Source organism: Sapajus apella, unplaced genomic scaffold (assembly GCF_009761245.1).
Source record: "Sapajus apella isolate SASKATOON/1434 unplaced genomic scaffold, GSC_monkey_1.0 scaffold3, whole genome shotgun sequence".
In the NCBI taxonomy this organism is placed as follows: domain Eukaryota; kingdom Metazoa; phylum Chordata; class Mammalia; order Primates; family Cebidae; genus Sapajus; species Sapajus apella.
The window spans coordinates 5282107-5287058 of NW_022436943.1; the positions used below are offsets into that span (position 1 = coordinate 5282107).

Below are 4952 nucleotides of genomic sequence, written 5' to 3' on the forward strand. Positions count from 1 at the left end.
AATTCAATGGTTCTCAAACATATCAGAATCCTCTGGGTAGACTTAGACAAAAAAAAAATCCGTGGCCTTACCCCTGGAAATTTGGTTTCAGTTATCTGGATTGAAGCTCTCCAGACTATTCTGTGATCTAGGTAAAATCACTGTTGGAATAAGTAATATTTAAGGGCATCTCAAAATGTAAGCTTAACAAGCTCAAGGGTATTAAAGGCTGGAAATGACCAACACCTTCAATTTTAAAATGTGAAAACCAGGCTGGGCACAGTAGCTCACATCTATAATTCCAGCACTTTGGGAGGCCAAGGTGGGTAGATCACTTGAGGTCAGGAGTTCAAGACTAGCCTGGCCAACATGGTGAAAGCCTGTCTCTACTAAAAAAATACAAAAAAATTAGCTGGGCAGGCATGGTGGCATGTGCCTGTAATCTCAGCTACTCGGGAGGCTGAGACAGGAGAATTGCTTGAACCTGAGAAACAAAGGTTGTGGTGAGCCAAGATGGTGCCACTGTACTCCAGCCTGGGTGAGTACATGTCAAAAAATAAAATATAGTGCTCGCATAGGCAGCACATATACTAAAATTGGAACTATACAGAGAAGATTAGCATGGCCCCTGCATAAGGATGACATGCAAATTTGTGAAGCATTCCATAATTTTTCAGATTCACCAGGGTTGAAATGAAGGAAAAAATGTTAAGGGCAGCCAGAGAGAAAGGTCAGGTTACCAACAAAGGGAAGCCCATCAGACTCACAGCAGATCTCTCAGCAGAAACCCTACAAGCAAGAAGAGAGTGGGGACCAATATTCAACATCCTTAAAGAAAAGAACGTTCGACCTAGAATTTCATATCCAGCCAAACTATGCTTCATAAGCAAAGGAGAAATAAAATCCTTTACGAACAAGCAATTGCTTAGAGATTTCATCATCACCAGACCTGCCTTACAAGAGCTCCTGAAAGAAGCAGTAAACATAGAAAGGAACAACCAGTACCAGCCACTACAAAAACATACTAAATGGTAAAGAGCATTGACACAATAAAGAAACTGCATCAACTAATGGGCAAAACAACCAACTAGCATCAAAATGGCAGGATCAAATTAACACATAACAATATTAACCTTAAATGTAAATGGGGTAAATGCCCCAGTCAAAAGACACAGACTGGCAAATTGGATAAAAAGTCAAAACCTATCAGTGTACTGTATCTAAGACACCAATCTCACATGCAAGGATACACAAAGGCTCAAAATAAAGAGATGGAGGAAGATTTACCAAGCAAATGGAGAGCAAAAAAAAGGCAGGAGTTACAATCCTAGTCTCTGATAAAATAGTATTTAAACCAACAAAGATCAAAAGAGACAAAGAAGGGCAGTACATAATGGTAAAAGGATCAATGCAACAAGAAGAACTAACGATCCTAAATATATAGGCACCCGATACAGGAGCACCCAGATAATAAGGCAAGTTATTAACAACCTACAAAGAGACTTAGACTCCCACACAATAATAGTGGGAGACTTTAACACTCCGCTGTCAATATCAGACAGATCAACGAGACAGAAAATTAATAAGGATAGCCAGGACTTGAACTCAGATCTGGACCAAGCAAACCTAATAGACATTTACAGAACTCTCCACCCCAAATCCACAGAATATACATTCTTCTCAGCACCACATCACACCTACTCTAAAATTGACCACATAATTGGAAGTAAATCACTCCTCAGCAAATGCAAAAGAATGGAAATCATAACAGTCTCTCAGACCACAGTGCAATCAAATTAGAACTCAGAATTCAGAAACTAACTCAGAACTGCACAGCATCATGGAAAATGACCAACTGGCTCTTGAATGTTGACTGGATGAACAATGAAATGAAGGCAGAAATAAAGATGTTCTTCGAAACCAATGAGAACGAAGACACAACGTACCAGAATCTCAGGGACACATTTAAAGCAGTGTCTAGAGGAAAATTTATAGCAACAAATACCCACATGAGAAGCAACGAAAGATCTAAAATCGACACCCTATCATCAAAATTGAAAGAGCTAAAGGAACAAGATCAAAAAAACTCAAAACCTAGCAGAAGACAAGAAATAACTAAGATCAGAGCAGAACTGAAGGAGATAGAGACACAAAAAACCCTTCAAAAAAATCAATAAATCCAGGAGCTGGTTTTTTGAAAAGATCAACAAAATAGACAGACCACTAGCCAGATTAATAAAACAGAAAAGAGAGAATAATCAAATAGATGCAATAAAAAATGGTAAAGGGGATATCACCACAGATTCCACAGAATACAAACCACCATTAGACATTACTACAAACAACTCTATGCACATAAACCAGTAAACCTGGAAGAAATGGATAAATTCCTGGATACTTGCACCCTCCCAAGCCTAAACCAGGAACAAGTTGAAACCTTGAATAGACCAATAAAAAGGGATGAAATTGAGGCAGCAATTAATAACCAACCAACCAAAAAAAAGTCCAGGTCCAGATGGGTTCACAGCTGAATTCTACCAGATGTACAAGGAGGAGCTTGTACCACTCCTTCTGAAACTATTCCAAACAATCCAAAAAGAGGGAATCCTTCCCAAATCATTTTATGAGACCAACATCTTCCTGATACCAAAACCCGGCAGAGACTCGACAAGAAAAGTAAGCTTCAGGCCAATATCCATGATGAACATAGATGCGAAAATCTTCAATAAAATACTGGCAAACCGACTGCAGCAGCACATCAAAAAGCTTATCCATCACGATCAAGTAGGCTTCATCCTGGAGATGCAAGGCTGGTTCAACATATGCAAGTCTATAAACAAAATTCACTGCATAAACAGAACCAAAGGCAAAAACCACATGATTATCTCAATAGATGCAGAGAAGGCCTTTGACAAAATTCAACAGCACTTTATGATAAAAACTCTCAATAAAGTAGGTATTGATGGAATGTATCTCAAAATAATAAAAGCTATTTACAACAAACCAACAGCCAATATCATACTGAATGGGCAAAATCTGGAAGCATTCCCTTTGAAATCTGGCACTAGGCAAGGATACCCCTCTCATCACCTTATTCAATATAGTACTAGAATTTCTAGCCAGAGCAATCAGGCCAGAAAAAGAAATAAAGGGTATTCAATTAGGAAAGGAGGAAGTCAAATTGTCTCTATTTGCAGACGACATGATTGTATATTTAGAAGACCCCATTGTCTCAGCCCAAAATCTCCTGAAACTGATAAGCAAGTTCAGCAAAGTCTCAGGATACAAAATCAATGTGAAAAAATCACAAGCATTCCTATACACCAATAACAGACTTAAAGAGAGCCAAATCAAGAACGAACTGCCATTCACAATTGCTACAAAGAAAAAATACCTAGGAATACAACTAACAAAGGATGTAAAGGACCTCTTCAAGGAGAGCTACAAATCACTACTCAAGGAAATAAGACAGGACCCAAACAGATGGAAAAACATTCCATGTTCATGGTTAGGAAGAATCAATATTGTAAAAATGGCCATACTGCTCAAAGTACCAATGACCTTCTTCACAGAACTGGAAAAAAACACCTTAAACTTCATATGGAACCAAAAGAGAGCTCACATAGCCAAGTCAATTCTAGGCAAAAAGAACAAAGCTGGAGGAATCACACTACCTGACTTCAAACTATACTACAAGGCTACAGTAATCAAAACAGCATAGTACTGGTACCAAAACAGAAATATAGACCAATGGAACAGAACAGAGGCCTTGGAAGCAATGCCACACATTTACAACCATCTGATCTTTGATAAACCTAACAAAAACAAGCAATGGGGAAAGGATTCCCTGTTTAATAAATGGTATTGGGAAAACTGGCTAGCCATGTGCAGAAAGCAGAAAGTGGACCCCTTCCTGACACCTTACACTGAAATTAACTCCAGATGGATTAAAGACTTAAACATAAGACCTAACACTATAAAATGCCTAAAAGAAAACCTAGTCAAAACCATTCAGGATATAGGCATAGGCAAGGACTTCATGACTAAAACACCAAAAGCATTGGCAACAAAAGCCAAAATAGACAAATGGGATCTAATTAAACTCCAGATCTTCTGCACAGCAAAAGAAACAATCATTAGAGTAAACTGGTAACCACCAGAATGGGAAAAAATTTTTGCAATCTACCCATCTGACAAAGGACTTATATCCAGAATCTACAAAGAACTAAAACAGATTTACAAGAAAAAAACAAATAAACCCATTCAAAAGTGGGCAAAGGATATGAACAGACACTTTTCAAAAGAAGGCACATATGAGGCCAACAAACATATGAGAAAATGCCCATCGTCACTTGTCATTAGAGAAATACATATCAAAACCACATTGAGATACCATCTCATGCCAGTTAGAATGGCGATCATTAAAAAATCTGGAGACAACAGATGCTGGAGAGGATGTGGAGAAATAGGAACACTTTTACACTGCTGGTGGGAGTGTAAATTAGTTCAATCATTGTAGAAGACAGTGTGGCAATTCCTCAAGGACCTAGAAATAGAAATTCCATTTGACCCAGTAATCTCCTTCCTGGGTATATATCCAAAGGATCATAAATTGTTCTATTATAAGAACACATGCACACGAATGTTCATTGCAGCACTGTTTACAATAGCAAAGACTTGGAACCAACCCAAATGTCCATCAATGATAGATTGGACAGGGAAAATGTGGCACATATACACCATGGAATACTATGCAGCCAAAAAAATACAATGAGTTTGGGTCCTTTGTAAGGACATGGATGAACCTGGAAACCATCATTCTCAGCAAATGGACCCAAGAAAAGAAAATCAGACACTGCATGTTCTCACTCATAGGTGGGTGTTGAACAATGAGAACACATGGACACAAGGATGGGAGCATCACACACTGAGGTCTGTGGGGGTGGACTAGGGGAGGGACAGTGGGGCGTAAG

At 38.7% G+C, this 4952-nt stretch overlaps 1 non-coding gene across 1 annotated transcript; it reads left to right on the top strand.

Annotated features, from left to right (window-relative positions):
* Positions 1–545: 545 nt before the first annotated feature.
* LOC116535938 lies at positions 546–652 on the top strand. The gene has a single exon (XR_004262400.1). It is a non-coding gene; the product is annotated as a U6 spliceosomal RNA (small nuclear RNA).
* Positions 653–4952: the final 4300 nt, after the last annotated feature.